The sequence below is a fragment of the Vulpes vulpes genome, chromosome 11 (genome assembly GCF_048418805.1).
Source record: "Vulpes vulpes isolate BD-2025 chromosome 11, VulVul3, whole genome shotgun sequence".
Taxonomy (NCBI): Eukaryota; Metazoa; Chordata; class Mammalia; order Carnivora; family Canidae; genus Vulpes; species Vulpes vulpes.
The window spans coordinates 35,554,844-35,580,342 of record NC_132790.1 but is presented as its reverse complement, the minus strand read 5'-3'; the positions used below and the strand labels follow the sequence as shown (position 1 = coordinate 35,580,342).

General features: G+C 35.3%; 1 protein-coding gene across 16 annotated transcripts in view; it reads left to right on the top strand.

The window, feature by feature from the left end:
* Window positions 1-25,499, top strand: part of DLG2 (discs large MAGUK scaffold protein 2) — a 1,531,179-nt gene that overhangs the window by 180,063 nt on the left and 1,325,617 nt on the right. The window lies entirely within an intron of this gene.

The following is a 25,499-nucleotide window of genomic DNA, read 5'->3' as shown; positions in this document are numbered from 1 at the left end:
GGGATATCTGACCATCTCGTTCATATAAACAAATTATTATCATTGGAAGTTGGTGATATTGATTGTACAAATCCTCTGCCCTGGGTGGGCTGGCTGCTTAGGCTGCGTGGGCGCCGCTGCCCCAGTGTCACCCCGCTGACATTCGCTCGCTGTAGCTAATAAGCCTCCAAAGTTGAGCCTAAGTTTGGGAGATTTACCCCTTGACGGGAAGGACGGCGTTATTGTTGGAGAGGTTTTCTGACACTGTTCATTCAGCACTGAGCCAGACAAACAGGCCAGCTGTGGAATTCCAGTTGCATAATTTAAGTGAATCACATCCTCTGTTAGTTAGCTTTTTGAACTTGTATACCTTACTGAAGGAAGTCCAAAAGGGAGGTGATTGCCTTTCAGAAAAAAAAATAATAATAAATAAAGACTCAAATACCTAAAATAAGAACCTTTAAAAAAATGTCAATGTAAAATGTTTCCCCCTTTTATTTTACTGGGGGAGTATTTTAATATGTCTGGGCATTAAAGTTTTGTTTTCCGTGCTTACAAGTTTTTAAAGAGCTCCCTGCTGCTCATTCTTTTGTAAGCCTTTTTGTTTTCGATTTGATTTTCAAACAGGTAGTATTTATGTTTTGATGACCAGTTCTTTTACAACTACAGCCTGACAGCATTCTGTGGATCATTTTGCAGAGTTCTACAGAATTTAGTTTTTACTACTTTTAAGATTAAGTTCAGCAATCAATTTTTTCCCATACATATGATGGATATAGTAAATAAGATGAAAAGAGATATTTAAAAACCTAGAGTGTGCCCAAATGTCAGCTTGGATTTCTCCATCACCATCTCCTATTCCTAATTGTGGGGTTTAGCATACATTGTTCTTTAGGCTCAATGAATTGTAAATGTTTTCTCTCCTCATTTTTTTTGAAGGAGAAAGGCAGTGTTTTTTTTTTTTTTCAGAGAAATCTCCATACATAATTTTAGATTAAGAGATAACAATTGTTTTGATAGTCCATTGTCATATTTCAGAAGTGCAGGAAAACCCAAGTCCAAAGTTCCTTTATTATGGGTTTTGGGAAATCCCTTTTTTCTTTTTTTAAACTCTTGACTACTATCAGTGTGGTCTTGATGGATTGAGCTCTAATTCTTTCTCGCTTAGACTAATAAGCAAAGAAATGAAAAGACTTTCACCAACAGTATCTTAATTCAGATGACTTTTGGATAATTAATTCTTAGTACTTTGGCTAGTCTGTACTGAGATACAAATGCTTCAATAGGAGCTCAGAACATGCACATTACCACATACAACACATATAACCTTGCTCTGAGTTGTTTGACTTCAATTTTACATACGTTTAAGCCCTTTGAATAATTATTTCTTGAACTTTCTTGCATTGTTTTCTCTTAGGGTTATCTTTTCCTTCTGAGACAGCAAGGTTTTCTAAAAGAGTTTACATTTCACCTGTTGTCTAATATTTTATCAAGTTGGCACAATAAAGTCTTATCTGATAATTTTATTTTTAATATTTGTTTTATTTCATATTAAATTTTAAAATATTTGATTTTATTTCCGTTGTGCCTAGAATTTCTTATTTGCTTGGTTCTGGCAAAGTCTTTTATGTAGCATATAGCTTCTTATGCTTCCATGATTGAAGATTATTGGTGTTAGAGTGATTGAAAACTTTTAAGGTGGTTAAGTTTCAGAAAATAGAAGCATCTCTTATTTATTTTTTTCTGCACAGAAAAAGCCATAAATGTCACAATTATTGTTATACAATGATTGTTTTGTTAATTGGACATTTATAATATAGTACAGTCAAAAGAATTTTTTGAGAGTGGAATATTTTATTATATTTCATGTATATTTTTATGTAACATGGGCATTAAACCTGTGCTCCATGTATATACTATATATATGTGTGTCTCTATATCTAGTACATATGCACTATATATGTATATATATAGTACACACACTGTAGACACACACAAAATTTACATCTCTCAGAATGTGACTCATGGGTCACCATTTATTCATTCATCTATCAAAAAATTTTGAAGGACAACTGTGATTTATGCACCATGCTAGAGCCTGGGAAACCAAGATCAATAGATAACAGTCCTTGATTTCAAGAAGTTTCTTGTCTTGGAAAGGCCACAGACATAGAAACAAGTAAGTGGTTTGAAATATTATGGGACTAGTAATGAAAGTCCATTCAGGGCATTGTAGGGACAAAACAAAAACAGAACAGTGGTCAATTTTACATGGACTGGTCAAGAAAGGTTTCACTGTGAAGTCACCTCTGAGTTGAATCTTGACAGCTAATGGAATTTTTGCCAGGCAGCCTGGGGTGAGGCAGGCAGGCCAGGTAGAGAAAATAAGAAAAACATGGTACTAAGAAGCAGAGCACTTTGGAGAGCTGCAAATAGTTTGAAATGGATGGAGCCTGGGGTCTTGCAAGGCTGAACAGTGAATTAACAGGGCAAAACAAATAAATGGAAGCTGAGGCCAGTGCTGTGAGAATTGACTGAGTGATCACCACAATCTAACTCTAGAAATTGTGTTACTTTGCCACCTATTTCTGGACAGAGAGGTTACTAAAGAAGGAAAGGAAATGAAAACTTCTAAACAAAGGATGTTATTTATATTCTGTGGGGTTTTTATTGTTATTGTTGTTAGCTCAAAGTTTGAGTTTGATAAACAGTCATATAATATTGGCTTAGATTTACCTTTTAATTTTTAAAGAATGTGATTAACTTAATCTGAGACTGTTCACACAAAAGGGGCAATGTAATCATTATAAAGATGTATAATAACTCATCTCAGATTGCTTATGTTGTACAAAAGGTATCTCTTTGATAGGAAAACATATAAGAAGTTTGTTGTACGAGATGTCCATATCATCTTGTCCTTAGAAATGACTCCATTTTTCAAAGTAATGGTATTGATAACTTGCATTCAGATGATATCTTTCACTTTTCTAAATAACTTTATGTTCCTCATCTCATTATTGCCTTCTTTCATCCCGCTGCTATAAACATGCCCATATACACTTACAGACCCACAATCTCTGAAATACAAATGGCAAGTACTACACCCATTTCACGGATAAGAAAATTAAGATAAAGGATATGGCCATTTTCTCTGATCCATAGTGTGTCAGAAGCAGACCTAATGTAAGGCTCAGATCTCTTGACCTAGTTTACTGCTTTATTTTCATTCTAGTATATCCTGCTGCCTACCTCATAGATTCAAGAATTCTCTTTTATTTTTGATATTCCTTAATAGTAAATATAAGAACTTTTTAGAAAAAGAGTATAGCAAAATGATTTTAAAGCCTAGGCTTTTGGGATTCTGAAAAAAACTACATTTGGGTCTATCTTTTCCACTGATTGCATGGAAAATTTTATGCACAAAAATTTTTGATTTACCTGAAGTACAATAAAATAATATAATAGTAAGAATTATGTGAGATAAGGCACATAAGAACTGTAAAAAATCTTAGAATATAGTAAGTAATCAATTCAACACATAACTGGTTAAAATTGAGGCCATCAGATAGGGGAAAGACTTCAGACTTGCTTTCAGTAAAAATCATGTTAAGATATTCTAGGAATTGAGCCCAGTTAAAAGAAATTTATAATTAATGAGAAACATATTCAGATATAATATCCCTCTCCCACCACTATCACCATCACTACCACACAGGCACATATATTAGCATATAAACTCCACAAAAACCAGGATTTCTGATTGTTTTTTCCAGTCTCTATATCATCAGCATCAAGAAGAATGCCAAGTACATAGTAGGTGCTGAGTAAATATTTGTTGGATGATTGCATTAACTGAGTACCAGATTGCTCTTTATTACTCAGCTTTTCCCCATATTTATTTATCTTAATGCTTTTTAAGTTATTTTGAGAGAGAAAAACAAAACCATAGGCTTTAAAGTCATATATGGTTTGGGGATTAAATACTGGATTTGGCAATCACCAACCACTTGTGCTCAGTCACTCTTACAGATCTGTATAGCCAGGTCGTATAGCAAGGTTGGAGAGAATCAATAACTCAAACTAAAACAATTTATTGGATGCCAAACTACAACTCAGACCTTCATCATGCTCATTTCTACCAGGTTTATTCAATGAAGTCATTCTTTTCTAAACACTGCACCCTTTTCTGCCTCTGAGTATTTGCTAGAATTGTTTCCTGCAATGGGAATCCCTTCTCTGTATGGTTTGGCTTGTCTAAATTCTATTCTCCCAAGGTGTCTATCTTACAAGAAGCTGATGCAGCCACAAAGCTCCCTTATTTTATCCCTCTTTTGACTTAATGAGTGCAATTTTTACATCATTTGTGGCAATAAATCTTACATTGCCTTATGCCATCACTTTGTCATCATTATCTTACATTGCTAGGTAATTTTGATTATGTGTGGGTATTGCCCTCATTGCATCTGTATTTTAAGCATTTGAGGACAAGAGCAATTTACTATTTTGTTCATTTTTGTCCCTTGTCGTTTATATGTTAGGAATTTTAAAAAAATGATGGATATATTGGTTGAAAGGGAAACTTGCAGAAACTCTACCTCCTTATGCTACTGATGCCTACTCTTCAGCTAGATTTCATGATACATCCCACATATTGATGCTTTTAATAAATACATTATTTTGTTGTAGGCAGGGCCTGGAGTCATGAATCAGAAAGTGTGGACAGTTTGTGTAACACCTATGGCTCATCCAAAACAGGAGTGGTCCCTCTCAGAGTTTCAGTTAATTATCTCTTTTAGGAGGCCAATAATATATTAGACCCTCACTGGGCCCTTATATCATGGCCTCCAAATGGTGTGCACCTGCTTGGTATATTGGGTTTATAATACCTAAGCCAACTCAATATATTGGGTTTATAATTTCTAATGAAGCTCTTCAATGCAAAACTTTAAACAATAATACAAGGAATTAATTCATAAAGCATAAAACAGCATAGCAAACAATAGCAATGATAGCTATAATTTGTTGAGCTCTTAGTATAAGCCCTGGACTACACCAATAACTTGGCACATATTCTTTCAAAATGCTTTCCAGTGACCTATGATGTAAGAATTATCATCATCACTATTTTATAAATGAAGGAACAAAAATAATTTGCCTGATGTCACACAAATATTAAGTGCCCATGAAGCTAGCTCTTAAATCAGGTCTGTTTTACTGTAAACCTTTAAAAAAACTTTCCTAAATAGGCAATATACATGTATGATCTATAACTACTATAACACAGACACCTCAATTTTTTTAATAAGGTAAGGGATTAACTAAATAATAAAATTATATTTGTTTTACATAATATGACCTTGCCATTCCTTTTCTTGCTTCTTTCTAGTAAATGATGGTTAGCGTCAGAGCATGAGTCTGTTCTGATACTACATTCATTCAGTCACCAAATATTTAATGAGCATCTATTATGTGTCTAGCACTGACCTAGTTGCTAAAAATACAGGGTGGAATAAAACAGACAATAATCAGACAATATTCCTTATCCTTATAGAATTTAAATGCTAATAAGGTAGACAGATAGTAAAAGAGACAATGAAGTAAAATGCATAGTGTAGGGGTGCCTAGGTGGCTTAGTCGGTTAAGTGTCCAGCTCTTGGTTTTGGTTCAGGTCACGATCTCATGGGTAATGAGATTGAGTCCTGCATCAGGCTCCACATTCAGCATGGAGTCTGCTTAAATTTCTTTCTCCCTTGCCCTCTGCCTTTCCCCCTACTCATGCATGCTTGTTCTTTCTCAAAATAAATAAAAATAAAATAAAAATTTAAAAAATGCATAGTGAATAATGGCAAATGCTAAAAAGAAAAAATAAAACATGAAAAGAAGTTCAGAAATATGAACGTGGAAAGGGTTTGAGGTTACAGTTTTAGGTAAAGTGATTAGTGAGAGTCTTAATAGGATGGTGACTTTTGGTAAACACCCAAAGGATGTGAAGGGATTAACTATATAGGAAATGGTAGCAGAAAGTGCAAAGGCCCTGAAATGGGAGCCTGCCCAGACTTTGAAGGTATGTCTAAGAAACCAGTATGCCTGGCAAGAGAAAGAGCAAAAGTATGTCAAAGTGAGTATATCACATAGGGCTTTGTAAGTTAGACTTTTTCCTCTCAGTGAAATGGGAAGCCAGCAGAGGTTTTAGGAGAGGAGGCATTGGATTTGACCAATGTTTTCACAAGGTTATTCAGGTTGCTGTGTTGAAAAGAGACTAAGAGGACGAGAGCCAGAGCAGAGAAACTGGTTAGAAGGTCCTGTAGTAATCCAGGTAAGGAACATTAATAGCTTGGATCAGGTTGGTACCAGTGAGACTAGAGACAAGTTGTCTAGGTCTGTATATAATTTTATTTTGGATATTTATCTTTGTTTTTCCTGCCCTCTTACTGAAATGTCCTCAGCTTTGGGGTACTGGTTTTCAGCACTTCTATACTTAACCAGTATTAATTAGAGAAAAATGCTTTACTATATGGTTCCTATTGCAGTTTTACTGCTTTCAAATCTTCTGAACATTTTGAAGGGTAGTCACTTAAGATTTATGTCATACATGTACATTCAAGACTTCATTTTATTTTTGGTTTCAGATCTGATCTTCAGGGGACTGCCCTAGTTCTGCAATGAATCTACTTGAGGGCAGGAACCATGTCTTATATGCATTTATATCCCTATTGCTTTGCATGTGGGAGATGATCAATAAATGCTTGCTAAATGAGTGATTGAATGAATGGTAGTCCCTTAAAAAGTAGGACACAATTTACAGAGTGCATTTTTGGATTAGGCATGGTACTACCAAATAAGAATACATACACAACAAGGAGAATTGATTTTGCTTTCGACAGATTTCCTGTCTAATGGCAAATAATTGCCTCTTTTATGACATTATTTCTCCAACACCAGAACCTCTAGGATAGCAGCAGGAATCTGGAAATCATGCTAGGTAGTTCTTACTGTAGACAAATTTAGAAAACACTATCTTATGGCTTATGTTTGGAATTAAAGCAGAGTCAACAAGTTTGCTGAGAAATTGTTATGTGTTAATATTTGCATAAGTAATATATATTTTTATTTTTATTATATTTTATATAATATTTTATATATAAATAAAATATATTTAAATGTATATTATAAAAATATATAGAATATATAAATATTTTATATATTTATATATATGTACTATATATAATATATAATATTTTATATAATATTATATTTTTATTATATTTTATTTATATATATATATCCAGTTTTTCAAACTTTTTGGACTGCAGCCTATAGTAGAAATATAAATTAAAAATTGCAACTCACTATGTATAAGTTTCACAAAGCAATATTTAACTTTCCCCAAAGCTATGCATTCTGACATTCTCTATTCTATTTTTACATCTTAAAATTTTGTTTCTTTTTTATAATTTTGGTAAGGATTTTCTAGATGTACTATAATCAGAAAAATGGTTGAGGAATTGCAATTCATACTGACCCATTTAAAACCGATTCCTTCATTTACCTTTATTAATGAGTTTGGATGAGTATAGAACAAGTTATAACTCACAATTTGAAAGACGCTACTGCATGTTCCCTGCTTTAAGGAACATACAACCTCAATTAGGAATATGCATCTGGGAGATGATGAATTACATTAGTTGACAAACATCACTAAGTTAATGTGTGAAAGCCTTGCATTGAACACAGGTGAGGTGCCTGGTCCATTTATACTTAGTATACTCATTTGAGAATTCAAGGTTCAGCACTTAGTTCTGTGGCCTTGGCTCTGGCCTTTGAGACTTAGCCTGTCCGTCAACATACCTCAGTAAAGCCCAATAGCAATAGCTAATGTTTATGGAGTATTAGTGATGTGTTGGCAGGCACTGTTCAAAGTGCTTCACTCATTCAAGCTTCACAATAACTCAAAGAGGTTTTTTTTTTATTAAACCCATTTTACAGGTGAAGGGACTAAGTTGCAGAGATTTAGCTGTCCAGGGCCTCACAGCAAGTAACTGGTACAAGGTTAAATGCCAGACACAGGAAGCAATGCTCAGGATAGGGCAGTGCCCAGAAGGAGACTTCCTTTACTCTAGATCCTCGCTCTGGTGCTGAGAGCTCTGGCTTCTGATTTTCTTCACCAGAAGGGCACCCTTACATATCTTTAATTTCCAGGACTCTGTTGGGCTAATCTCTGGGTTGTCGATTTAGATCAGATCCCCGTTCCCCCTGATTTGGATGTGCCATAGTTTCTTCCATTAGCTAGTGGCCAGAAGAATTCCCACGGGCCTGGTAACCTATACCCTCCCATGATTCTAGGGATGCTGACACTTAAGAGACATTCATAATCAATTGAAGCATGGACACCCTTTGAAAGAGGCCAATTTGCTCAACTCTGCTCTTGTTATTTGAGTAGTAAATAGGGTAATAAAACTCTCCAGGATGAATTGATATTGCTAGGATAACCTAGCTCTTGAGAATCGAAAAGAGAAAGATGAACAATAAAACAAAGAGACATTTGACCCTGGGAAGGTCTGGCCCTAAATATTTCCCAAATGTAAACTAGACCTTTTTGTTGTTGTTGTTGTTGTTGTTTAGACTTCTAAACGACTTTCACACTTTCAATAGAGGCAGAATTTAATTGAAAGAAGCTGAGGGAATATCTTCAAAATAAAAGTTAGATGAATAGGAGACAAATTTTGAGTCATGTTTTATTTATTTATTATATTATATTGAGTGTACTTAGATTTACATATTCTTGAAAAAGGTATATATAGATTTATTTGTTTGTTTTTAAAGATTGTACCTAGATTTGAAAAGGAAAGTGAGACCACAGGGTATATAGTGAACCTAGGATGGAGGGATTTGGGTAGATTTCTGGAGAAGATCCCTGAATCTTGCTGGAGTAACTAAAGGAGCCCTTTGCATTTATGGTGGATATTTAGTCAATTTATTTATAATCTGTACTCTTTCAAACTGTTTAGGAAAAGTAAATATAGAAATTAGTTTTAAATGGGTCAATATGAATTGTATCTAAACTGTTTTATGATTATAAAAGCAATATATGCTCATTATAGAAAATATGTAAAGTCCAAAGAAGGAGGAAAATTTATACATGCTCATAATCTTGCCATGCATATATAAAATATCTGTATTCTTTTCATTTTTAAAATATATGTGTGTATGTGTGTATATATGAATGTATATGTGTTATGTGTGTAACATATGTAGGGTCAAAATGTATTATTTATACACAGTGTCTTCATCTAATACCATATCATAAGGACATTCTCACATCATTAATAATCCTTCATAAGCGTCTTTTTTTAATGGCTACATACTGGGAAAACTTTTTGAAAAGTAAATAAATAAAGGTAGGCAGGAACAGATAGCATTGTTTTTCTCCGACCATTACTTTTCAGCAGAGGATAGAAAGCTTTCAAGTATAACCTTGAAATAGCTTTGAAATGAGATGCAGTTTGGGAAAAAATATACGGTGAATCTGAGTTTCAAAAGAATCGTTGCCATTGTACATCAAACAGGGAAAATATGTATACTTAATGCAGATATGTTCCTTTAGCTAGTCTCCTAACACTGTCTCTACACTCACCCTACCAAATAATTGCTTTGAGCTGTGTGTGTGTGTGTGTGTGTGTGTGTGTGTGTGATTATTTTAAACAGAAGTCAACTAGACAACTTCCTTAATATCACTATTCTCCTAGGCTTTTAGAGCAAAAACACAGAAATCATTTTTAACACTCCAGGCCCCATAGAAATCTAATCAGTCCACCAATCCTGTAGAGTCTACCTCTGAGTGATTTCTCCTACCTCTTGTCTCTTTCTATCTCTTTCTTCCTCAATGGAGGCTCTCATTACCTCTCAGTGTATTACCACAGGCACATCCTGACTAGCTTCCCTATTCCCTCTCTGTTCCCCCTTCAAATTTATCCTCCCCACAGTGACACCAAACCTATTTTCTAAAACACAGATAAGAACTTGCGATCCATTTGTTCACGAACTTTCTGTGTTTCCCACTGCCATAAAAATTCTTCATCCTTATGGTATGACTTCAACCTTCTTTTCATCACCTCTGCTAGAGTGCACTTACATGCAACATACACAGCCAGAAACTGGTCCGACCATGTATCCATCTACTGCCTGTGCCATAGCAGAGATATAGAAAAAATGGATGTTTGGTAGAAAACCTAAGTTTGAAATCCATTATCTCCACTTACAAAATAGTCTGCAATACTTTTGGGTGAGTAAATCAGTTTTTCTGATGTTTAATTTGTGGTCTAATCAAAATGATAATGATATCATCAACCTAATAGCATGAGCATCACTTTGGACAAATAAATGCTGAGCAGTATGAAGGATCCATTCAGGGCATGTTGAATATTTCAAGAAAGCCAATGAAGTGCCAATGGAAGCAGTAAAGAGGCTCAACTTTAAACTTGGTAGTTTTGTGAACTTGTGTAGCTGACGGTTCCCTACAGTCTATTTTGAATCCAGTGGACATGGGCTAGGACAAAATTCCCCTCTACAATTCCTCTCTACAAACTCCTCACTTCATGAGATAGTGACTGTAAGCAATGTTTAGTCAAGAGTTGAGAAGGTGAGAACAATCACCCAACAATCTGCAGTTATACATCTCCCAGCCAAGATCTCTATGTAAGATACAATCTCAATCAGCTAAGTAAAAAACCCTCAAAATTTCTTGGAAAACCAACCACAAAATTTACATAATTGTTTCAAGGTATCTCTAATCTTGAAAAGATTTTAATGAGGGGGATCCCTGAGTGGCTCAGCGGTTCGGCGCCTGCCTTTGGCCCAGGGCGCGATCCTGGAGACCCGGGATTGAGTCCCGCATCAGGCTCCTGGCATGGAGCCTGCTTCTCCTTCTGCCTGTGTCTCTGCCTCTCTCTCTCTCTCTCTCTATGTCTATCATGAATAAATAAAAAATAAAATTTAAAAAAATATTTAAAAAAGAAAAGATTTTAATGAATTATAGAATAATGAAGGAAAATAAACTTTTTTATTAATATTTTTGTTATGCAATAATTATACATATTTGATAGTGTGTGTACATGTATTTTATTTATTTTATTGTATATTTTTTTATTGGAGTTCGACTTGCCAACATATAGTATAACACCAAGTGCCCCCCTCAGTGCCCATCACCCAGTCACCCTATCCCCTGGCCCACCTCCCCTTCCACCATCCCTTGTTTGTTTCCCAGAGTTAGGAGTCTCCCATGTTCGGTCACCCTCTCTGATATTTCCCACTCATTTTCTCTCCTTTCCTCTATAATCCCTTTCACTATTTTTTATATTCCCCAAATGAATGAGACCATATAATGTTGTCCTCCGATTGACTTACTTCACTCAAAATAATACCCTCCAGTTCTATTCACGTTGAAGCAAATGGTGGGTATTCATATTTCTAATGGCTGAGTAACATTCCATTGTATACATAGACCACAACTTCTTTATCCAATCATCTTTTGATGGAAACCGAGGCTCCTTCCACAGTTTGGCTATTGTGGACATTGTTGCTATAAACATTGGGGTGCAGGTGTCTTGGTTTTTCACTGCATCTGTATCTTTGGGGTAAATCCCCAACAGTGCAATTGCTGGGTCGTAAGGTAGTTCTATTGTATTTGTATTTTAAAGAGAATTTGCTAAAGTATTTAACAAATTCACTTTTAGAATGTCAAAGAATTAAATCATTTTTGACTTGAGATTTTAAGATAAGAAATATAAAGAATCTTACCATTTGTACTGTAGTGGAATATACATAAAAGAAAGCCTAAAACTCCCCATATTTTAAGTTTTAATCTTCAGATATAAAATAATTATTTAAATGCTTAGGATAAAGTACAGTTTATCCTAAATTGAATTCAATTCAATTCAATCCTAAATTCAATCCTAAATTCTCAGATAAGGTACAGTTTAGGGAAAACTTTTAAAATAAATATATTAAATTTATAAATGCAGGTCAAAATATTTAAGGGGAATTTAATTGAGCCATAATAATTTCCTTAACAGTGAGTATAGAAATCTTGCTAGATTTATAAATAGAAGAGTAAATTACAAATTGAATTTAAGAAGTTAAGTACAAATCTAGACTTTTTAATTTATAACTTAAAAATTAAATATTAATTTTGCAAACCAGGAGAGCTCCAAATAATCTTTTCTGAACACAAAAGATGACTTGAAACATGCACATTGCACACTGTAGGGCTGTTTCAGGGCATGAACAGAATAATGTGTATGAAAACATTTTGCAAATTCTAAAACATTGTAAAAAAAAATCTGTCATTATTTTTCCTTTTAATTGATTTTGCTTAGTCTGTAACTTTAGATTTGAAATGTATTCACCTTTTCTTTTCCCTTATAAGTAACTGTCCAATCAGTCAAGACCCTGCCAGCTATTATCTTCTCCCAGATATACTTTCCTATTCCTTCAATATTTTGTATTACTTTGTAGTACTGTTAGTGTAATACTTGTTAAGCTTTGTATTACTAGTGTAGCACTTTGTATTACCAGTGTAACAGGTATAACCCTTATATTGGAGATGTTTACTCATATTTGTTTTCTCTACTAGAATGGAATTTCATGTCTTCTTCAGTTTATTTTCTTTAAGCAAACATTAATTGAATCTCCCTTATGTGCTACATACTGTATTGTTACAAGGAACAGAGCTATTAGTAAGAAAGGATATCTATGCCTGTGTTTAGTAGATAATGAATTGTTGAATTTAATTTAATTTGAAATTTAAAAAATTCTGACTCACGAAAATAGTTCAGTAAAATTTTTTAGAAAAGCAGTGGATTGGTTAAAAAAATCAGTTAATATAACTAGTAAATAAGAAAAATTCAAAATATATTAAAGAAAAATGGAGACTTCACCAGTGTAGTGAAAAGCATTCACTTTCCCTCTTAGGGCTAAAACATTGCTTTAGTTCAGATAAACAAGTTAGAGGATAGTTTTGCAGAATGATAGGAGCAATAGAGGCTGAAGGTGGGTGGAGATCGGTGAGACAGAACTGTTTATCTGTAATGAGAATTACTCAGTCAAGACTGTCTGCCCATTCCTATTATGTAGACTCTGCTGCCCACCTCCCATTCCTCCCCTTCCTTCCAGTCCACCAGAATCAACAAGGCTGTTTTCCCTTTTCTTTAGTCCAGCAGTCAATAACATTGATTTTCACAGCACTAGGTGATTCTCACCTCTTCCCTCATTATCCCCTCCTTTAGGGCTAAACAAAGCCAAGTTCCTGAGTGTGCACCACAGTCTGCGGAGCTTGTAAGACAGAAATGGCTAGAGGCAGAATGTAGGGCTTTGGCTGGATGGGAGGGACAGTTAGTGCCACAAAATCCCTCAGGAGCATCATGGGCAGAATATTTTTGACATAATCTTAAGTTAAGGGATAATATATCCTCCAGAGAAAAAGAACACATAAATTGTCTATCTTCTTCACTGCAGTTCAGTAGGCTGAGGGGGAAAAAGCCCTGAGGTCCTGTTTCCATGTGTAATTCATACTGAGCCTTATTCAAATAGACGGATACTACTACTGGAGGGAGGCCAGCTATTGGGGATGAGTCAAAAAGGCAGTGATACATAACAGGGCCATCGATGGCCAGTGTATTACAAAAGAAGAGAAGGAATTTACTCAATGAGTGCTTACTATGTGCTGGGAATTTCATAATCGTTATTTATTTTAACCCTTTTTACAACCCTGTCAGGTGTTACTATACCCCCTTTTAATAGATGTTAAAACTAAAACCTAGGGGGGCTTGTTCATGTGCTAAAAGTCACATGGCAAGGAGATCATAGAGCCAGTTTTCCTCAAATGCACCATCCTGCTTTCCAGAACCACTGGCTTTTCTTCTTGAGAGTTCATGCAAAATCTTTAATAATTAGGAGTGGAAACATGACCCCTGTGTCCAGAGATGAAGGAGAAAGTGTTGAAATCAGTTTTGATTCAGTAATCTTATTGAGGGAGTGATAGATGGTTTTGTTGGGTAGCCAAGAGGAGGAGCAAACTGGGAGGAAACTCCAAGTACTGTTTAGGAAAGATTTAGCCCAAGCTTGTGAAGAGGTGCCTGGATGCAGGGTTTTTAAAGACCGGAAGAGGAATTTCAGGTTTTTAGACTATCTGGGCTATGATACTCTAGAGTTTTATGTGACCAATCAGTGTTAGCTTAACTAATACTACCTCTTAAATATTCCAGCCTTAGATTCGAATTTTTTTCCTTATCTATGTCTATTGCATAGGCATAGATTTTATTGTATGACTTATATGTGCTAATATTTACAAGCCTTTCAAAGTGTCTTATCTGAAAGGGAAACTGAGTCAATGGTAGAATCCTTGCTTCTTCAGTGATGTCCCCCTCTTACCCTTCCTGCTCCACAATGGGAAAGCTAATTCCTAGTCTTCATTTCTGCTGAGGTGTAGGTACGGGTGATGTTACTACTCTCAGAGAAAACACCTTATGAATCAAAGCCTTGACAATTGACATCAAATTCAACTATAACAATTAATTTCAAGGCTAAACCCTTATGTGGTGGGGAAATATGGATGTCCCTAGGGCTATCTATCAGTTTCTGAAGATACACCATAGATCTGTGCTGTCTAGTAAAGTGGCTGGGTAGTCATGCGTAGCTATTATTAAGCATTTGAAATGTTGGAAGTCTGAATTGAGAGACATTAGAAGTGTAAAATTAATATTAGATTTTGAAGACAGTATGAGGAAAAAGTAGTGTCTCATTAATATTTTTCTTGATTACATGTTAAAATTGTAATATTTTGGTTATATCAGGTTAATAAAAATAATCAAAATTATGTTTTTCTGTTTTTCTTTAGTTTATTCTATATGTTAACTAGAAAATTTAAAAATACATATATGGCTGATATTTTGGTTACTATTATATTCTTCTTGAACAATGATGATCTAGAGGCTAAAGGCCAAGTTATTCTTCCCATGGATAACCTGATCCTTGATAAAAATATTTTGAAGGCGTTTTATGATCAGTGTGGTTAGCAGCCTTTCTCCCTTTCCTACTTTGAGGAGGGATGGGACTTCTTCCAGTCTGGTGGTTTTGAGATCTTAACACAATAATTGAACGTTAGACTTCAAAGGAAACTTAGAGATTCTAAGTTTCAATTCTCAACTGAGGTTCAGAGATGTTAAATGACTTGGACAGACAGTCCAGTGCTTTCCCCATTAGAACCCATGGCCATTATTCCTGATGAACTTAAATGTTTATGCCATCTTGGGAAAATACAAACCCTGTCATTTGGGTGTGGGCATGCTTTCTCGGAATAAAGCTTTCTACTCTGCCCTGTTCCAATGTGGTTCCAGTGGAGAACTCCTGTTTCACCTTCACAATTATATACTAGTTTGATCTCTTCAGTGAATCCTTCTGGCCTTAGGCAAAATGAATCATTTTCCACTTTTCCTGGGATTACACTGCCATGTTTTAACTTCAAACTCATCACGTGGTAGGGACTTAAGGCAAAGTTTCTGTTTTATGGGCCCAGCACTGAGTGCATGGTAGGCCTGTAGTAAATATGCATTGGATTGAACTGTTTTTTGAACATTTTCACAGACCGGTTTTACATCCAAATTCTTGTTATTCTATAGGTGACAGTCCATAAAAATTGGGGAGAAAAAACCCTAACCTTCCTCTCTCTTTCTCCCTGTGTGTGTGTGTGTGTGTGTGTGTGTGTGTGTGTGTATGTATTGGTATGTATGTATCTTTAAATCACCCTATTTGCAAAATGCTGTCATGTGTTGGAAATGCCATTCCTTAACACTTATCTAAATCTCCAAGTTAGTCATATGTTGCATTTCCTCATCAAAGAGATCTTCTCTGTGTAAATGGAGCTGGCCCTGTCAGTCAGAGGCGGAATGAGTAGGCCTGAAGAAGCCATGATTCAGACAATCTCATTTCCATGGTGTATGCCTTAAATGCCACATCTCCAGTCAGCAGTTAGTCTTCCATGAAAACAAAATTGAGCTTTGCATCCCCTTTCGGTTTTAAAAATGCACATTGAGGTTTGTGCTGAGAAGTACAAATGGGAAGCCATACCAGTGATGCCTTCTTTTTGGCCCTTTGGCTTTCTTAGGTGAGATTTAGAAATGACTCCATTTCCTTGGAAAATTGATTATAATTTTTCATAAATCCTGTCTATTGATGCCTTTATTTTAACATTAAAAATATACAGTAGTTCAAAGAAAGAGGGAAAGAAGTTTTTTGTTTTGTTTTGTTTTCCATGTCTTGGGTTCAGTTTCTTTCTTTCTATGTAGGTATGCCAGGGTAAGAGACAGTCTGAAAATATGGAAATATGGAAATGCTGGTTCTACCCCTTTGACCTCATTCTTCCTATTTTGTTTTCACTGATGACAATGTTATTTTTTAGGCTGCAGAAGTAAAAGATCTGTACTTGTCTCAGTCCATCATATTCGTGACTGCTGATTCATGAGATTTTATTTTTTTTTTTTTTTATTTTTTTTATTTTTTTGATTCATGAGATTTTAAACTCATATAATGGAGACTCATTTATTCAACTTTCATTCATTGGACATCAACTATGTTTTAGTCATAGAGGCAGGCATCTAGACAAGTGTATGTATGAATATATACATACACCTTTTTGTTTAAATCCCAGTTTCAGAGCTGAGCTAACTAAAACTAAGAGACATTGGGATGCCTGGGTGGCTTAGTGGTTGAGCGTCTGCCTTCAGGTCATGATTCCGGAGTCCTGGGATCAAGTTTTGCATTGGTCTCCCCACATGGAGCCTGCTTCTCCCTCTGCCTATGTGTCTACTTCACTCTCTGTGTCTCTCATGGATAAATCTTAAAAAAAAACAAACAAACAAAACTAAGAGACATTAAGTGATATCCCCCAAATCACTGCTTATAAATATTAGATCAAGCACTTAAGATAAAGTCTTTATGCTCATTCTTTTACACTCTTTCTTTACAATCTCTCTCTTTTTTCTTCCAAGCTTTTATTTAAATTCAAGTTAGTCAACCTATAGTGTAGTGTTGGTTTCAGGAGAATTTAGTGATTCATCACTTATTTATAACACCCAGTGCTCATCACAAGTACACACCTAAATACCCATCACCCATGTAGCCCACCTTGACCCACCTCCCTCCATCAACCCTCAGTTTGTTGTCTATTATTAAAAGACTCTTATGGCTTGTTTTTCTCTCCAATATCTTTCTATTATGCTATTCTGGCTCTTGGAATTCCTCCCCCCACACACCCATCCATCAAATAGAAACTAGTAGGGTTGGGTTCTCTTATTAATGTTGTAGTGGAGCCTCAGAGGGTAAGAAGGACATGAAAACTAATGTATAGCCTCCCAGTTGCAACAGCGATGAACTACAATCCTGGTCCCACTATCTCTTGTTCTTATGCACCTTACTAGTTAAGACAGCTGTGTCTATCATCAGCACAAACCTCTATTTCATCCTCAGCTCAAAACTGCTTACTTCTACCAAGGCTCACAACCCTCTAGGTCTGGGTGGAAAGACCCTCACTCAACTCCTCAGTGACTTGATCTGTCAATGTATATAATTTTGGAGGATCAAGAAAGAGTCTGTTTCTTCTGTGACACTGTTTTGCACTAGAAAATCCCATCAGCTGTCCACAATCCTTTTTCAAACATCTTGGTTTTTTGCTCCACCTCTACTATTGCTACTCTAATACAAGGTTCCTTTTCTTTCTTGCTGGGATTACTGTAATATATTCTTAACTCGGGCTTCCTCTATCTATTCTTGACCTACTCTAGACTTTTTTATAATGTGGCTAGAGAGATTTTTTCAGATATGAATTTGATCACCTCACACACCTGCTTAAAATGTTAAAAATTGGGATCCCTGGGTGGCGCAGCGGTTTGGCACCTGCCTTTGGCCCACGGCGTGATCCTGGAGACCCGGGATCGAATCCCACGTCGGGCTCCCGGTGTATGGAGCCTGCTTCTCCCTCTGCCTGTGTCTCTGCCTCTCTCTCTCTCTCTCTGTATGACTATCATAAATAAATAATAAAAAAAATAAAAATTAAAAAAATGTTAAAAATTCTTTCCCTTGCTCTAAATATGTTCTACAGCAGTTAGCTCCAGCCTGCCCATCTAGCTTCACTGTCCATGATACCTCCATTTCTCTGTGTGAGCCACACTCTCTTTAGTTCCTCAAAATATTAGATTTCCTTCCAGTATAGCCTTTGCTACATTCCCTCCTCAGAATGCCCCCCAACAGCCCTTCATCTATTTAAGTCCTACTCACTCTTCTGATCTCATCTCAAACCTCCATACTTCATGAAAGCCATGCCTGCTTTACTACTGTAGATCTGGCCCCCAGTATAAACTCTTCTACCATCTGAACCCATGGTTAATGGTACTTACCACATTCTGCTAAAATATTTGCATTTTGGGGGTTAATTACTGTTTCCCAATTAGCCTGCAAATTCCATGATTGTAGAAATCATAGCACTTAGTCTGCATTACATCTTCAGCCTTAAACACTATACCCTACATTAAATATATATTACAAAATGAATGACTAAATGACCTTTGCACTGTGTCCCAAAAGTGGATAAAGCAGACTGATTCGGTATGAGTTCCCTGCCTTCTTACAACATTGGCCTTGAATCTGGAAAGGAGCTCTCATTTTGCTTTTTGTGGGTCTCAATTCTGGTGAGTGGGGAATGCACCTACTTGCTTCCCTAGGATTCCAAATGCCATCATGTAAACAGATCCATTGGTGGTTCAAAGGAGTGGTTATTGTATAATGAATTTCTATTTTCTGCTGGATGCTATTTTAAAATCTTTACACAGATAATAGGTTTTTTTTTTAATCTTCACTTAAAAATTCTCATTTAAACAGTTTTATTGGCTCTAAAACTCTAGATCTTTCCTCTGCATCAGTGAATCTCAAAATTTACTGTGATTAAGAATCATCTGGAGAGCTTGTCACAACACGACTTCTGGGTTCTTCTCCTGAAGATTGTGATTCAAGTTTGGGGATGGTCCAGAAATGTGCTGTTGCTGCTTCTTGTCTATGGACCACACATTTAGTAGCTCTACACTATACCTCAGTACTTCCAAGAATTCCTGGTATCCCAATCCTGACTAAAATTCCTAGCCAAGCTCAGTCCTCTATTTCCTACTCTGTAAAATGGAGAGGCAATGATAGTTCACTCAATATCATAGGGATATTTTAAGAACTGCATATGATAATTTGATATGAGGACTATATAAAATCTAACATTGATATTCTATGTTTAACATCTCATATCTCAGTTGTAAGGAGTTATGGGCATGATAAATGGCTGAGGGAGGCAAACATTTTTTATAAGCTGTCAGTTTATTTTCTCCAAATTATCATGTCTCCTGTCCCAGATAATATATTTTTGTTTGATATTATATCCATCATCTCTACTTCTCTGACCTGGAGCACACTAATAATTGCTACCCCTTGGCTCTGTGTGTATACTCTTGCTGTGGGTAACAGGCAACAGATGTGTCAAATTACCAGGTGTTTTTCCTTTTACAACCATGTCTCCCTGTCCTACCTACTATATTTTGGTGTATGTTTAATTTCTCAGGGATGAAAAAAAAATGTCCTTCAAAAACACACACATAAAATTATTTTAGTATTAGTTCAGGATAAAGGTGAAAGAATAAATTTAGTTTGCTCCTTAAAATATAAAAATGCATAGTGTATTCCTAAGGCTAATACTTTAGATGATATTTGACTGATAAAATACTTTAGATATCCCATCTGACTCCATTAACAGTTATTCGTGTTGAATTTGTTAAACTAGGGATTATAGGCTAGACTAGGCTTTAAATTTCAATGATATTTACACAATCTTAATCTTACAATGTTTATTTTTTAATCTTCGAAGGAGTTGCATTTTTATCATTGGTTTGATTTCCTTATAGTTAAGAGAATCTTTGGTTTATGAAGTAGCACAATAGTCCTCCCTCATCTGCGGCTTCAGTTTTGGTTTTGCCTTAGGTTTGACTTTGGCTTTCCTCCGTTTCAATTACCTGACATTAACCGCGGCTCCGGGTTGGTGGTTCAAAGGCATTTGATCCTCTTTCTGACAAATTGTCAGAAGGTCAATAAATAGCCTAATGCTACGTCACTGCGCCTGCATCATTCGCCGCACGTCATCTCATCCATAGGTGTTTTATCATTTCGCGTCACCACACGAAGGGGGAGTACTACTGTACGATAAAACCTCGGGAGGGACTACATTCACATAATTTTTATTACACCATATTGTTATAATTGTTCCATTTTGTTATGGTTGTAAATCTCTTATTGTGCCTGATTTATAAATTAAGCTTCATTATATTTAGGTAAGTTTAGGAAAAAACAAAGCATATTTAGGGTTCGATGCTATCCGCAATTCAGGCATCCACTGGAGGTCTTCGAACCCATCTCCCAGATAAGGGGAGACTGTTCTATTAAAAAGAAATCAGCATTAGGGACATTTTAAACTGTACCACGTGTATGCAGTCAGCAAAATCATACTGTGGGGAACTTTACAGATCAAATGGCTCTGGCTTTTGAACAGATGAATGATAAGGAAAAGAAAGAGTTAGAGTAGAAGCCTGTGTAAAGACAAAAGAGAACAAGTATAAAAGACATGAAATTGAACTAAGCTGCAGTGTTCAGGGATGCATAACTGGGTGAGTTGACTATAAAGAAATAAAAGAAAGGAGTTATTTATAAAAGTCAGATTGTGCTTTTAAGGGAAAGAGGGAAAGAAGCAGATTTGAGTGGCTTGAAGTATATAGATAATTCTGTGGTGGCTGGCAAAATTTGATATCTTTCTTTTTTATGTTTTTTCAAACTTCTATTTTTTGATCTGAGTGGTGTTTACAGGGGTTTTGCCATATATGATTAATCAAATTATACGTTCTCTGTGGTTATCTGGTTTTCTGCTTTATTTTACAATGCAACTTTAAAACACTGAAAAAAGGGAAAAATCAATTTTATTACCAATCTGTTTATATTTCAGATTTAAACATCTCAGAAGGATATTGTGTTAAGAAACAGGTTCTGCTAACACCTTTCAATGGCAGAGAAACCAGTGCATTTAATGTCTCCTTTTTTTGGCCATTAAATTTTACAGAATTCTTTGAGTTTACCATTGGAAGAGAGACAGAAGTAGTAGAAAGAGGATGCCGGATGCAGAACAAAGTATTAGAAAAACTTGCAGTTTTTAAAAAAGATTCAGATAGAACCAATTAACTTTAGAGAGGTATACAGTACAGAACCTGATAAACAATAGGTGCTCATTAAAATAAATTTCCTTCTACTTTTCTTCCTTATTTGCACCATGAAAATGCAAGAGAATATGGTTCATACTAGATTAGGGCTTCAGCAGTAGAAGGTAGGACTTCATTTCCTAAATATTTGCTTTGCCTCTTTAGTGTATTAGACACTGGTTTATTAAAACTTCTGCATGACCATTTAAGACCTGTTTATTATCCTCACTTTACAAACATGGGAAAACTAAAGGAAACAGTTTTGGGGGACATCTGGGTGGATCAGCGGTTGAGTGTCTGCCTTTGGCTCAGGGCGTGATCCTCGAGTCCCAGGATCAAGTCCCACATTGGGCTCCCTGCAGGGAGCCTGCTTCTTCCTCGGCCTGTGTCTCTGCCTCTCTCTCTCTGTGTCTCTCATGAATAGATAAATAAAATCTTAAAAAAAAAAAAAAAAAAGGAAACAGTTTTGGTAGATGAGCTTAAAAGATAAATAGGCCTTGAACCTTCAGATCAGGGCAACAGGAAAGGTATTTCTGGCAAAAGGAATGGCCTGTAACAGCAATGAATGACAGCAGGGAACATAATACATGTTTGGGAACCCATATTGTCTAATGTTAGAAAATGAGATTTAAAAAAAAGTAAATTAAGGACATAATATGAAAATCAAGGTGAGAAGTTGTTACTTTGTAAATTATGGGAAGTTACTGAGGTTTTGAATGGAAAAACAACATGTTATGAAGGTTTTGGACTATTACTTTGTTCATGGTGCGCCTGGTAATATAGTTAAACAAAAAGGCATGATCGCAACAAAAGTAAAGCTTAGAAAAAGGTAATCTGAAAGAAAATGAAGTGCTTCTTACATAGTGGGTGGAATATAGATAGAATTTTTCATATTATCATATACAAGAGGAAATGGCTTAATATGTTAAGATTTTGTATACCTATTGTGTAGTTGTACTGCCAGATAGATTTTACTGGTTTTATACTTTCATTAAGGGTACATGAGAGTGCAAATTTTGAAGAATCATTATTAAAAATGACTAATTTCACCTTGTTTTATAATATCTGTCAGTTTGGTTAAAAAATTTATTCCAAGGTTGGTTCGTTTCTTAGATTTCTCAGTAGTGTTGAATGTTATAGGCTAATAGTGATTTGTATTTCTTCATATATGAATTACCTTTCATATTATATTATCAAAAAATAGGAACTTTTTCTATTCATCTGCAAATATATTAAGAATACTAATTTTTATCTATCACTTGTTGCAAATATTTTATCTGAGGGAAATGTAGTCTGTATGATCATGTATTTTGATTTCTATGAAAATTTCTATGTATAGGTACATTTTAATTTTAACACCCCCAAACTTAATTCTCACTAAAACCATTTGAAGGAGGGGATCCCTGGGTGGCGCAGCGGGGGATCCCTGGGTGGCGCAGCGGTTTCGTGCCTGCCTTTGGCCCAGGGCGCGATCCTGGAGACCCGGGATCGAATCCCACGTCGGGCTCCCGGTGCATGGAGCCTGCTTCTCCCTCTGCCTGTGTCTCTGCCTCTCTCTCTCTCTCTGTGACTATCATAAATAAATAAAAATTAAAAAAAAAAAACCATTTGAAGGAGATGAAATTTAGTAACATAACTCTAGTTTTACTTGTGTAATTATGACTTTTCAAAACTTCTGTAAAGTGGAAATATTGCTGTATATCACACAGACACACACATATACACATTACTTGATTCAACTAAATTCACATACATTGCCAAATAGCAGAGATATGAAGAAGAATGAGAGGTTCTTGGCCTGAGGAGTTCCTATTGCAGTAGGACTTAATGGAATATATGAACATTTACCATTATGATGATGTAAGCAAACTCTGTGAATAGATGTGTCTGGGTAACTATGCCTACAGAAATTGAGAATCTTGAACTAGATCTTAAACAGATGAGTAGGAGGTAGGAGATTTCTGTTAATTAGAGCATAAGACCTGAAAATAGTGAAAGTCTGTGATCTTGTTTTGGGAATATCAAATACATCTGCTGCTTATGGAAAAGGTGAAGTTAGAAAGATATGGTTTGGGGCAATATTATAAAGGTCTTCATTATCTCTACCAAAAAATTTGGACTTTATCTTGTCATGCTCTATACAACCACCAGTTTGATTTTTCTGAATTTCTAAAGTAGGAATGTGTCCTGACCAGATTAGTGTCTTTATGAGGATTATTCTGGCAGGAGAATTGGAAGATGGCCTGGATGTGTAGTCAGTAGAAATGGGGACAAATCTTAGGAAAAGAAAGAAAAGAGAAAGGTAAGGGCATAAACTATGAAAATATTTGAAAAGAAAGGAGGAATCCTACTAAAGAGATCATTAGAGAGGGAGAAACTAAGATTTCAAAATTTTTAGGTTGGTTAACTAATAGATCATGGTATCATTAGCTGTTCTAGACAATTTGAACAGAGAAGAAATTTGGAGAAGAAAATCAGTTTCCATATGTTGGGAATGTTTTTCCAATGATAAACCCTGGGAGTTTTTCAGCTAACAGCTACATGTACCTTTCTACATCTCCAGTATGAATACTAAGCCGAGAATAAAGATTTGGGCATCATTACCTCATAGATGATTGAAATTACAGGTGTGTGTGATATACCCCAGGGAGTCTATGAAAATTGGAAAAAACTGAAGAGCTCTGGACAGAATCTTGAGGGATACCAGCATTGTGAGGGAGATGCTGTGAAGAGGAAATCAGAGCCTGTATATGAAAGTACTTTGTGAGTGGTAATGCACTTTTCAGATATAAGTGATTATTATTATTATTATTACTATTATTATTATGGATTTCAGCTTGTGTGTGAATTCTTTAAGAAGGATGCATTGAAAGAGAATAGTTGCCCCTTGAACTTCAGAGGTATTGTGAAAATATAGCAGTATATTTTTTATAAACATTTTTTTATAAAAATATTTCAAATGGTAAGGTAAAAGAAGCCTTTGTCAAAACTAAGTAGGAGCCAGAGTTCTTAGTTTTGCTTGTTCCAACTGTAGCCATGGATTTGCCATCTGGGAATTTGTAGTAACTGTAAGCAAGTATGTTACACTGAGTCATCCCCCATGGAGTACTGGGAAAACAAGGCCTGGGTCCAGGTTTCCATTCAAGAATTTTATAAAACTGCCTTCTAAGAAAGCCCAAGAAATTTTCACAAAACAGATTGGTTTAAAATTTGTACATAGCTTTTGCTTGGATTTGCAATATTAAAAATATTTTTAAGGCTAAAGGAAGAAAATAAAATAATTCATTATCACCTGTATGTTCAGATCCCAAAATACTTCCAAAATTCATGTTTTGTATTATAAATTTAGCTTTACTTCTTATCATAAGTTGGAAGTAAGGAAATACTTGTTCAGGAAACTATGTTATGGTGCATTAGAAATAACTTTTGAATTTGAATGGGAATACATAAGATATTTATATTCTACCTTTAATATTTGTTGATGTGGAACTTTATTTCCGTGGTCTTCAGTTAACTTCATATGAAAAATGGGAGTAATAATAGCTAATGTCTGCTATATAAATTAAAAGACCTTATAACAACATGAACATTTTAAGATGTAAAACATTTTATAAATCTATGGAACTATCTAAATGTAAAATTATAATACTATGTCATGCCTCTGAAAGAAAGATTGAGTTTTTAAAATATTCTGGTTGATGGAGTAATAGAGTTTGATCTCAAGTGTTTAAAATAAAATATCGTCTAAAACCTTAAATAACCTGTATGGATAGGAAACCAGATAAATAATAAAAGGGGGGGAAACGCCCAAGAAATAGATTTTCATTTCTTTTACATAAGATTATTTTTAACTGTGTGAACAGTGAATTGAAGAGCTAAATTCATTTCATTTTATCTTCAGTGATCCAGTTATGCATGATCATAATGCTGTTTCTTATTACAAAAATAGCCACCAAATTTAATACTGTGAATATATATGGTGTTATATCTATAATTGGTTTCTATATTTTTAACCACTGAGCTTTATGATCTCAATAATATAGTTGACTAATGGACATTTTCAAATTGTTAAAGTACAGAAAAGAATGTATTTCTTTTATAGTGAATGCATTTCTCTAGTTCTTTATCTTTTCTAGTGTAGACTAGAGTAAAAGTATCTTGAAGACAGGCACTCTTTTACTTACCACTGTATTC